The sequence below is a fragment of the Coffea arabica genome, chromosome 4c, assembly GCF_036785885.1.
Source record: "Coffea arabica cultivar ET-39 chromosome 4c, Coffea Arabica ET-39 HiFi, whole genome shotgun sequence".
NCBI lineage: Eukaryota > Viridiplantae > Streptophyta > Magnoliopsida > Gentianales > Rubiaceae > Coffea > Coffea arabica.
The window spans coordinates 29,643,763-29,656,448 of NC_092316.1; the positions used below are offsets into that span (position 1 = coordinate 29,643,763).

General features: G+C 39.7%; 1 long non-coding RNA gene across 1 annotated transcript; it reads right to left on the bottom strand.

Moving 5' to 3' along the window:
- Window positions 1-10,630: 10,630 nt before the first annotated feature.
- Window positions 10,631-11,340, bottom strand: LOC140004963 (uncharacterized). Its single transcript, XR_011812784.1, has 4 exons — window positions 11,201-11,340; window positions 11,010-11,098; window positions 10,787-10,826; window positions 10,631-10,698 (listed from the first exon to the last, which is right to left on the bottom strand). It is a non-coding gene; the product is annotated as an uncharacterized lncRNA (long non-coding RNA).
- Window positions 11,341-12,686: the final 1,346 nt, after the last annotated feature.

Below are 12,686 nucleotides of genomic sequence, written 5' to 3' on the forward strand. Positions count from 1 at the left end.
AAATATTCTGCTCGATAAACTGTAATATGTTTTCTTGTTCAACCTTAGGTTTCATTGGTGACTAAGGGTAATATCCGGAAGGATATTTTGCACGTTATTTTACATAACTAGGTGAGTGTTTCTTGTTTGTTATATTTTCTTGACTTATTGGCTTGTTATTATTGATTGATAATGTGTTAAATGCTTTCAATGATTGTTAAAACGAGTTTTTTTTAGGCGAGTGTGTACTTTATCGCACTCGACCAAAATAAATGTGAAATTCTCAAAGATTGAATGATTGGAACGTTACTTGTGCATGAATGTAAGTCTTTTGGCTGAATTGGGTCCTGCCATTCGTTACCGATCGACTCGAGCCAGAAGCGGACTCGGTCGGGCGATATGGTGACCCTGGGTGAATTTGGTATACTCGAGTATTACCTTGTATTCCGGCTACGTCCGGATGGGTGGAGTCCGGTCAACGTCCGGATGGGTAAAGTCCGATCAATGTCCGGAAAGGGATGAACGAACGAACGAAGGCACGAGGGTTTTATTTCTCAAAAAGGAAATTTCAAATAATTGGAGGAATAAGGGGAAATGTCAGGGGAACGAACGAAAGAACGATTAGCTCCATGTGAGCCCGTATCCTTTTAATGAATGTTACTATTGCTTTCCATTGTAAATGTTTCTTGAATTATTGATACTCCATGTTTAATGTGTTGAATTGATTGTTTGATTAGCTGTTCGGAACCTCACTGAGCTTTTAGCTCACCCCTTTAGTTTTGTTTTCCTTAACAGGGGACGGCGAGTAGGATGAGAGCATAGACTAGCCTAGTCTAGGTCTTTTGTTTCTTTTGTAATGGTTCTCGCCCTAGTGCTTGGCACGGGCTGGTTGTATGGTGAAGTGAGAACCTTTTTACATTTGATGGCTGTACTTCCTTTTGAGATAGCAATGTATATAAGTTCCACTTTAAATTCGGATTGCTGCCCTATTTATTCTTGTGATTTATTCTGGATTTGATTAAGGAACGACTGAGTCCCGGCGAGAGCCGGGCAGGCGACCCGCTGAACTCTGGGGTACGCCCTAGGGGGAGGTGGGGCCGTCACAGGTGGTATCAGAGTTTAGGCTTTAGATCTCTGTAGTGTATCCTAGGCTTGAAGTTTAGGATGCCGGACTGTGGGATTCGATTTGACTTGAAAGTTAAGCGATTGAGGGATAAAACCTATAGCTGCTTCGCGTGGTCTCTACGCGGAGTGACCCTGGATTAAGTGGTGAATAAGTATGAGGGACTAAGTGAAGCTATGAATTGCGAATGTTATAGGTTTTAAATCTTTCTCATGGTATCTGAAGACCATAGATAGGTATGTCAGGTAGGAATTCCGATTGTAGATAGTTTACTCTTGAGACTGCAGCTCAAGATGTGAATTATCTTATTTCGGATTCTCGTGCCTGAGTACTCTAGAGTTGCTGCGCTGCTAAGTACTTGAGACTTGCATTTTGGGAACGTGAACAGGCTTTGTCTGACTAGAATGAGCACAAGAGGTCAGGGACATCTAGTTTGGATAGTAAGCGACGTGAGAGACCGGACGGGCTGATACTGGGACAACTTCACTTTTTCCTTTTGATTTACCTGTATATTGTTACTACATGACGTCAGTATACCTGTGTGTACATGATTACCTGTCCAACTTGATATGTATTTGTGTATTTGCTTATCCGTCTTCTTGATATGGCGTGTTATGTGCATATATATTTATTTGTGTATTTGGAAAGCTAGAATTTATTACAATAGTCGATTTACTGTGTTTCATTACTAAATTACCTTTTTGGGGGAAAAGAAAAAAAAAAGAGAGAAGGAAAAACATATCTATGGACGGGAGACGTGGTCGTGGGCGTGGTCGAGGCCGGGGAACTGAGCGGACCCCGGAAGCAAGAGGAGAAAGGGAAACGTCAGCCGAGCAAGAGCAGGGATCAAGAGCTGCGACTGGAGACCAAATGGCAACGGCAATGCAACAGATGACGGATATCTTGGCAAGACTGGTAGATCAACAAGGTCAAATGCCAGTGAATCAACCCCGGAATCCTGAGATCGGAGAGGATAAGGCTCTTGAGAGGTTCCAAAAGTTTCTACCTTCGAAATTTCAAGGAGGGCCTGATCCAGATATAGCTGAGCAGTGGTTGGAGGCAATGATTAATATCTTCGCGGCTTTGAATTACACGGAGCAAAGACAAGTAAATTTTGCTGTATTTCAATGCGAAAGACCAGCCCGCGCGTGGTGGAATGTAATTAAAGCCAAGTGGGAAAGAGAACAGACGGTATGGACATGGGCGAACTTTGTAAGGGAATTTAATGAAAAGTATCTCCCACCTTTAGTCCAAGAAAGGAGAGAGGACGAATTTATTGGGTTGCGTCAGGGAACCCTAAGTGTGGCCGAATATGAGACCAAATTTACTAGATTGTCTAAATTCGCTTCCGAATTGGTGGTTACGGAGCGACGGAGAATAAGACGATTTATACAAGGACTAAATTTGGAAATCCAGGAGGCATTAGCGGCAGTTCAAGTTAATACATTTACAGAGGCTCTTGAGAAGGCCCAAAGAATTGAGGATGTGAAAGCCCAAGTAAAAGCCTGTCAAACGCGGAAAAGAGATACATCCAACAGCACATTTGAGGAATCCAGAGAAAAGATAATGCTCTCCAAAGTGCAAAAAGTGAACCATTCACCTCGCCCACCTTGGACATTAAGAGCATTAGATGAAAGGTCTATGAAAGGAAGTCAGATCGGATCAAAGGACATTTCTCGAGAAGATCCAACAGTAGCTCCTCGATTGGCCTGTGGATACTGTGGAAAGGCGAATCACACTGAGAATGATTGCTGGCGGAAAAGGGGAAAATGTTTGATTTGTGGGAGTAGCAATCATCAACTTAGCAATTGCCCGAAGAAACAGCCACGAGAGGGTAGTACTCAATAAGTGGAAGGAACCAAAACGAAACAAACTCATGAAAAAGGAAATCGAACAAAAGTATCGACACAAGTTTATGCCGTAGATCAGCACCAAGTTTTGGGGTCCTCCGAGGCGACGGAAGGTATGAATTTCGAGGTCGAAATTCTTTTAAGGGGGAGAGAGTGTGAGGACTCACAAATTTCTTATATTTTTCTCAAAAATGCCTTTTTATTTAGAAATCATTTATTATAGCCCTACTACCCAACCATTCCCCAATAAGTGCAAATAAACCTAGAAAGTAGGGTTTCACTTTTGGTTTCAAGACTAGTGCAAAATTGGGGTTTTCGCGATTTTCCGCCGGATGAATTTTCGGTACAGAGTAAGCATTAAATTTGGTGATTAAAAGTGACTTTTAAGTGAGAAATAATATGTGATTAGGAGCAATGAGATAAGGTTAGTGAATGGGAAGTAAAAACCCTAGTACGTGTGTTTTTAAGAAAAACAGCGCGAACCGGCGGGTCCCGCGCACTACCGTTTGAACGCACCACTTGACCACCACTTTCTTACCACATGAGCTCATTAATATTTGAGCAAAATATCTCCTAAATTCCAGCTAAGCTTGACCGAAATTAGAGGCTGAAAATACAAGAAAAGAAAAGGAAATTTTACTTGGTAAGGGTTGTGACAAGTGTCACACCATTAGAGGCCATTGACCAAGACATTGTGTGACGACCCCACTTCTCCCAAGGGCGAACCCAAGGGTATCGGCGGGCCGCCTGCCTAGCTCGTGCCAGGACTCAAAACTTAAAGTTCGAAAGAGCACTAAATACAATATATACAATCCCAAAAGAGTTATAATTACATTCTCCAAAAGTATCGAGTCAAACCACCAAAACAAAAACAAACATCCTAACTGTTCAACTATTACAAGCCAAACTAACTATACTAGTATACGAGCCAAAAGTCCCCGCGTCGGCCCCTGCTAAGGAAAACAAAAGGAATGGGGTAAGCTATATGCTTAGTAAGTAAACAGGGGCGAAAGCATAAATTTCACGTAACAGTTACACAATAAGAGTAAAGCAAAAGCAGAAAAGTAACATCACATAATAAGGATACAGGTGGCTCCAAAGCCAACTCATGTGCCATGCGTGATCTCCTGCCGACACTCCGTCGACTGCAAATAATAGTCCGTAGAACTTCACTTGTACACCCACCGACACCTTATCACCCTCACTGGCCAGTCACCTTACAAACTTGCCCGGGCGAACGAAATCACAAACTTGAGCTTGAGTCACAAGCTCGGGTCACAAACTTGGTCACCTTCTCGGTGAACCGGATTCACAAAATTGGTTCATAAAATGAACCTACAAACTTGGTGACCTCAGACTAAGTTGGACTGCCTTCGACCAAGCCCTAACCGGCTCGAATAGTCCAACTAGGTCAAGAGTTCGCCCCAAACTCACAAACTTCACAAAATTATTCAAAATCACAAACTTTGCAAACTTCACAAACTTTATTCAAAAGTCGCACCGAGCCACAAGCTCAAGGGTTTTGGTTCCAAAAGGTTCATATACATATGCCAAGTACAATTATACATCCAAATTAGGGTTTAGGTCGAGTGCGATAAAGTACACCCTCGCCTAAGTGCCCTTTTCACATATCTCAAACACATAGCAAAGAAAACACACCAAACTAGCCTGAATACTTACTCAAAATACAAAAGTAGTACAAAAGCGGAAATCACTTCGTTTGTTGGCTAGTAGTGGGCCCCACCGGCTCCGCCTAGTTCACCACCGTCTGAAATCGAAGATTGTGTCACAATATATCACAAACGGCAACTAACGTATTTAAAACAAGCAAAACGGCAAAATTGGCATGCGCAAGTGCGGAAACGACAAAAATGGCACACGCGCGCGCGCGGAACGGCAAACGGGACGGCCAAATCTGCCATCTCAAACCGTTTTGGTCAAAAGTTAGGCTAGGAGTGTCGGATCAAGGTACATGAGGTACCGTTGCGAAGCTAAGAGGAAGGGCTACAACTTCCCTTTGGACATCTCAACCCAGATCTCAATAGATATAGGTAAAAAAATGCACGAAATTGTGCCAGCTGTTTCATTGCGAGTTACCAAACAGGCCCTGTTTACAAGGCCGTAACTCATGGGTCAGAAATCGAAATCAAGAAATTCCAAAGGCGTTAGAAAGCTGGGACATAAGTCTAAAACTTTCATGTTTTGGCCAAGACCTGAATCCATTCAGAACAGAACGAAAATCGAGTGCCAAAATACCCGTCAGAACTGTCCAAATACCGGGCAGTTCTGACGATCGATATTGTTTTGATCAAAACCGGAGCTACGGAACTCAGATTTCAACGTACTTTATACCGTTTCGAAGCTGAGACCAAGATCTAAATTTCTTATGAAGGAGTTGACACCCAAATCGCACTGTATCAAAACCGAAAGATCACGGGCAGAAGCTAAACTAAAAGACGTACCAAATCTGATGTGCAAAACAGGCTTGAGCATTTCATCTATAACTCATGAGACACTAATCCGTTTAACCTGAGATTTTACAAGAATACACAGGACTCAAGGGGCTACAATGTTGAAGAAGGCTACTCAATCTAGTTTCGAGTGCAACCAGGTCGAAAGTGCAATATACTATACCAGAATCACAAAAACAGATTCACAAAACGTATTCTAGTGCAAACATCATAACTCAGCCTACACAAGTCCAAATCCAGAAATTCCAAAGGCATATGGTAGTTAATACATCAAGCTACATTTCATTAGAATACCATAACAACTAATTCTGAAGCAATACCAGCCAGAACAACCAATTACAAGTGCAGTTTTCACATTCTGATCAACCCAGAACAGCAACAGTAAAATCGACATATCTCACTCTACACTACTCCAAATGACCTGAAATTTTACAGGCACCTCAAACACATCAATACCTAGAAATTTCATGTTTTAAGAAAAGGCCAATTCGGCCTCTAAGTAGGAGATACAAAACCGGACAGAAAAGGGGGTGGTGAAACCCTAAGTTGCTGAAATTTCCTCCAAATCCAAAATTACTTGCAATTATCACTCATTTGCACTTACTAGAGTCATTACCCCTCATTTCCAATCATCATACATAGCCACATCATAGTGATCATATGCAACCAGCAAAAATTCCAAATAAATAGAAAACTTCATCAATCTTAACTAAAATCAAGAAATAGTCCACAAAATCACACTCATAACAACCACAAGTCATTTATTAAGCATCTTTAGATAGAAGAGAGGGGTTCCATAGTCACTTACCTTAGAACCAAAGAAGAGAGACCACTTAGCACCTTAAGCTTCCAAACAACTCCTCACAACACCTTACAAGCACTAAACTAAGAGGTTTTATGGAAGGAATTCAAGATTAAACGGTTAAGTTCTTGATTTGGGCAAGATTAGAGCAAGGAATTGAGAGAGGTTTTCTTCCTTCTTGCAAGAGAGAGGGCCGGCCAAAGGTAAGAGAAAAATGGTGATTTTTGGTTAATTTTAAAATATTTAACCAATTGGGTCAAAAGTCAAAAAATGGAATAGTAAATCTTATTGTAAGAGTTAATCTTATGGTGACACTTGTCACCTTTTATGAAATATCTACCTAACTTTTCTCTCTCATATCAATCCAAATTGCAATCTCTACTTATCTCTTAACACCCGGTAAATTAAACCCAGTATTCGAAACTTAACCTAATCGGCCGAAATTTTCCGAACTTTTCGCACTAGCGGGTCCCACTTCCGATATACGTTCTTAATTTCTCAAAAACAAACTAATCCTAGAAAAATCAATTAAAAACTCTATTTACTCAATAAAAATTATCTGGGAAAATTTTCTAATACAGAAAAATGTAGAAAAGACGAGTTTCCAATCTTAACCGGAAATTAGGGTTTTTGTTCACTTCGGGTTTCTAACCTTCTTAAACTTAATTAATCTATACAAAATGGATTAAATCCTATACTTACCCACACTAAAACACACATTAACATAACTAACTTTAATCACCACTCAAACTTGTTCGAATACAAAACTAGGGTTTAAATCTTACTCCCTACTTAGGGTTTTCGAAATACTCCCAAAACAAAACGTTACCGCCCAATTAATGAATATATCAACGTAGAACGAACTGGGGCCTCACACATTGTCCAACCTTCTTATCCCCAAAATTGCACCATTCTTCCTCATTATTTCTGCTGAAGAGCCGAGAGAGAGAGAGAGCAAAAACAAGAGAAAAGCTTCTCCATTTCTTCTTGAATCAAGTCACAAAGTGAGGAAACAAAGAAACTAAACCGATTAAAGGCACCCTTGAGTGTTTATTGAGTGAGCTATTGGTGAAATTTTGAAGGGGAAGGCTAGGGTTGCTCTTGGTAGACACTAAGCAAAGTAAGGATGATGATTTCCCCAATTTTTACTCTTAATCTTGTTTAAATTAGCTTAGCATCTCAAGATTGTGATGAATTACGGTTGTTATCATGTTTTGGGTAATTTTTCCTTTTGTTACATGAGTTAGGGTTTAATAAATTTCTGCCTAAACTTGATGTATGATGAATATATGTTGTATCCAAGGTTATATAGGGGGTTTTGGTAGCAAGTGGAGTAAGAAATTAAGAAAGTTATCATTGAAACCAAAAGATTTCAGATTTCTGGAAAATTGTCACTAGGTTCTGCCTGTTTTTATTGCCCTATGTTAGAGGCCGAATTGGCCTTGTCTTAAAACATGAAAGTTGTAGGAAATGACATTTTAGAGGTGCCTGCAAAATTTCAACTCAATCGGAGTAACGTAACCCATGAAAAGATCAAAATACCCTCACTATTTTAGGAAATTTCCAGTGTTCCGTTTTCGTCAGTTCATCCAGTTCATCACGTTTTTCCACTAGGATCCGTACTGATTTAGCTTTTTACAAAAACGTGAAATTTGTAGTATTCTGAGTTAGCTTTCAAACGCCTCTAAGAACACCTGAATCGGACTTTTGTAACCTGAGATATGACCATTACAGTACAATGCGGTTAGACAGCCGACGAGTTAGATTTTAGTTCTGTAAATTGAGGATTTGACTAAGTTACATTGGAAACCGGACTACGTGACCTTCATAAACATTGTAGCCCTGTGTCTTAGCTTCGAAACGGCATAAGTTGTGCCTCAATCTGATAAGCGTAGCCTCAGATTTGTTATTTCCGCATCCACACGTCAAATCTGTCTTTTGCTAGATTGTATTTCCGCACTTGTTATTACTTTGATTCTTGTTCTTATGATGTTATGAGCCTATGGAATGGCTATTGACTTGAATTTATGATATGTATGACTTTGGGATTGGCTGAGGAAAAATAATGAAGCCAAAATGACTGAAAAATTAGGTAAACACAAAGGGCGTGCTGCCTAAATTTTCGCTCGAGGGCTAGGTTTCTATTTGGCCAACACCATGACCGGCTTTCCATTTTAAAACATGATTTTTCATCCTTGGGTTCAAACAACCCTCTTCTTACTTGAAACTCATCTTTACACGTTTTACTCCTAATTAGTCCAGTTTCTTTGTTTCCCTTAAATGTTCTGCTCGATAAACTGTAATATGTTTTCTTGTTCAACCTTAGGTTTCATTGGTGACTAAGGGTAATATCCGGAAGGATATTTTGCACGTTATTTTGCATAACTAGGTGAGTGTTCCTTGTTTGTTATATTTTCTTGACTTATTGGTTTGTTATTATTGATTGATAATGTGTTAAATGCTTTCATTGATTGTTAAAATGAGTTTTTTCAGGCGAGTGTGTACTTTATCACACTCGACCTAAATAAATGTGAAATTCTCAAAAATTGAATGATTGGAACGTTACTTGTGCATGAATGTAAGCCTTTTGGCTGAATTGGGCCCTGCCCTTCGTTACCGATCGACTCGAGCCATAAGCGGACTCGGTCGGGCGATATGGTGACCCTGGGTGAATTTGGTATACTCGAGTATTACCTTGTAGTCCGGCTACGTTCGGATGGTGGAGTCCGGTCAACGTCCGGATGGGTGGAGTCCGATCAATGTCCGGAAAGGGATGAACGAACGAACGAAGGCACGAGGGTTTTATTTCTCAAAAAGGAAATTTCAAATAATTGGAGGAATAAGGGGAAATGTCAGGGGAACGAACGAAAGAACGAATAGCTCCATGTGAGCCCGTATCCTTTTAATGAATGTTACTATTGCTTTCCATTGTAAATGTTTCTTGAATTATTGATACTCCATGTTTAATGTGTTGAATTGATTGTTTGATTAGCTGTTCGGAACCTCACTGAGCTTTTAGCTCACCCCTTTAGTTTTGTTTTCCTTAACAGGGGACGGCGAGCAGGATGAGAGCATAGACTAGCCTAGTCTAGGTCTTTTGTTTCTTTTGTAATGGTTCTCGCCCTAGTGCTTGGCACGGGCTGGTTGTATGGTGAAGTGAGACCCTTTTTACATTTGATGGCTGTACTTCCTTTTGAGATAGCAATGTATATAAGTTCCACTTTAAATTCGGATTGCTGCCTTATTTATTCTTGTGATTTATTTTGGATTTGATTAAGGAACGACTGAGTCCCGGCGAGAGCCGGGCAGACGACCCGCTAAACTCTGGGGTACGCCCTAGGGGGAGGTGGGGCCGTCACATAAACAATATAGCATGTTTATCAATCTTGTCAAAATTTTACAAATATACCAAGTTTGAGTAGCTATTTCAATTTTCTCATAAGTACAATTTTAAATGTTCAAGTATGTATTAACCTACAAAAGAATGAATATGGCAGGTAATTGTCCCTTTTATCTTTTGTAGAGTATACCTGCCGGTTTTAGTTTGGAGTGGCCAAGAACTTTCATCAAATCCCTGAGAAAGCACTTTCTGCAGCTGAACCCTAATAGATCAACAATAATAGGAAAACAATAATAAATCATCTAAAAATATAGAATACAGGGAAAACAAAAGGCAGAAAGTTAAAGAAGACATTATTCTAAATGCAAAGGCTGGTTCGATATTGAAAAAGAAGTAAATTTGCATCACTAATCGGAGGCAGAAGCCATACTAACACAAATAATAGTCATCTTTAGATGGATTTTATCGGACAAAAAACCAAAGGAAAATTTCAGGGCAGAAAAATCAAAACAAACAACCATGAAACAAGCAAAAAGAACAGCTGATAATTACAAAAAGTAGCAACACCACAATAGTTCAAACATGGAAGGAAAAAAAATGGAGAGAAATGACAAAATAATGAAGGCAGTACCTTAAAGGACTTAAGATTCTTCAATGCTAGCAGCTATCACCACTATTAAAAACACCAAACCATCCATTCACCATACTATGCCACTTATATGCCCCCAACCCCACCTTTTCCCTTTTCCTGAAACGAATATTGACCCCCATACCTAGAATAAGCAAGTTTGAGCCTAAGCTCTATCCTTGAGGCTTTATTAGTTCTGCATTTTATTTTTCCTTATAAATGGCATTATTGTAAAGAAAGAGCAATCAACATAAAAGTTAGTTTAAGTAGAAAAAACCCAATTAACTTACTAAACAAAACTTACACAGTCATCATGCCTTCCTTAAGAAAATTTATGTAGTTTGTAAATTTCAGTAAACATGTAAATTTAACTTAAAAATGCATGCAATAACTAAATCGCAAACAATTGACAAGATAATGAACAAGAATGCCTGAAATGATACCATGAAGATGATCCTCCAATGATCCCAAGGGCATGAACTAATAGACAAGTAGCCTCTGGTCCCTATTAGCACAGTAACCAATTAAATTTACAAGGTTAGAATGATATAAAAGACTGAACATAAGAACATCAACCAAAAATTCCCGGTTACCTTAAAGTCTATTTCTATCCAATTGCTTAACTGCAACAACCTATCCATTCCAGTAATCCAATTAATTAGCAATAATAAACTTGAAAAGCAGCCAGAAAAATTTCGGTAGAGGCACTTCTAATAAAATCAATATTGCAATTCTAAAAAAATTTCAGGAAAATTCAGAAAAAAAATCCTATGAAATGAAATAATTAGGAAAAAAATTAGAGAAAACCGCACATACCTCACTCTACTACTTTACCTTGAAGATCTGGGATTGAATATTTTCTTTCAGATCATCTCTAAGAGGGCCACCACATATCTACACTCTAGCTGCATTCCAGAAAAAACAAGACAAAACATCGACGCAACCAAATAGAAAAGAGAAAAATAATCACTAATTAACGGAAAGTAACGGAAGAACCGAGGTAGTACCTGAAACAATAGAGAGGAAGCAGCAGTCAATGCTTCACTCTCGGTTCTATATTTGACCGAAAAATAAAAGTCAACAAATCAAAAGTAATCCCAGCCAAGACAAAGTCGGCAGTCTCTCAGCCAAGGAACGAAAATAAAAGATGTGACAGCCCCACCTTCCTCTAAGGCGAACCAAAGGGGTTAGCGGATTGCCTGCCCAGCTCTCGCCAGGACTAACGGTGCAGATTAGAGCTATCTAATGCTTTCCGGAACTTACCAACGAGCGTAAGCAAGTCAAAATGGCAAAATAACCCAAAATAAGAAAAATGAAATCCGGAGTCGGCCATGATAGTAACCGACCCGTCAGAACCCAACCAAAAGAGCACGCAAACATTCACATCTGAACTTTAGCGATTACAATCCAAAATGACATACAAAAGATTTCAAAAGTTAATACATATACACGGTTTGCCAAATCAAAAGAGAAAACGCCCCAAAAGTACACTTAGGATTTTAATACATGAGCTATACAAAAGATATGTTCAACTAGCTCAATTTGGCAGCCATTTGTCAAATCCAGACCAAAAGGGTTTATTTTCCTGTAAGGAAGACAAAAGGAACAGAATGGGGTGAGCTTGCGCTCAATGAGGTACCAAACAGATAGCATTAAAATCATGGCATTTCACATTTAACAAATCAGATACACAAGCCAGATGTAAAGTAAAGTAACTAATGATTCACATAGGAAGGATACAGGTGGCTCTCAGGAGCCAAATTTCCAGCGCAGTACTTGATCCAAACCGGTTGACTCTCCGTCAACGTATATAGAACCAACGCGTCCGTACACCCACTTCGCACCGAATTCCGTCCACCAAACACCCCTTTACCGGGCCCGCTCACCTCAAACGAACAAAATGGTAATACTCGAGTATACCCGGAATCAAGGGTCTCAATACCCAAAATCCCCGAACAGACTACCGTGGTTCATTATCTAATCGTCCAGGCCCTTGCCAGCCCGACTCGAATAACTTAGCCACAGGACTGAGCTCATAGGTCATAGAAATCCGAACAGATGCAGACACAGATAACAGATTCAAATTTTGCATAGTAAATTGGCATATGAACAGACAAGAGAACGAGTGTGATAAAGTACACCCTCGTCTCAAACAAATAAACAGATTGCAGAGCAGAAATCAAGTTAAACAGCAATGGAGGGGAGTGGTACACTCACCGGCTCAACTTCAAAAGTTTTCACTTCAGATTGGCCTTAATCGCCAAGAAATCCTAAAATAATCAAAATAAACCAATTGAAGGTTTCACTTCCAGAATCGAGTAAACAGAATGCACATGTGAGGCTCGACTACTAGTCGCATGCCTCGCCAAATAATTACTAATGCAGGGGTGCAAAACATGATTTTTGGGAACAAAAAGGTAACATGAAGACGTAGGTTCAACAACCCAAAAGCCCTTCATTTCTACCAAAAGGCAAATCCAACTTAAAGGAACC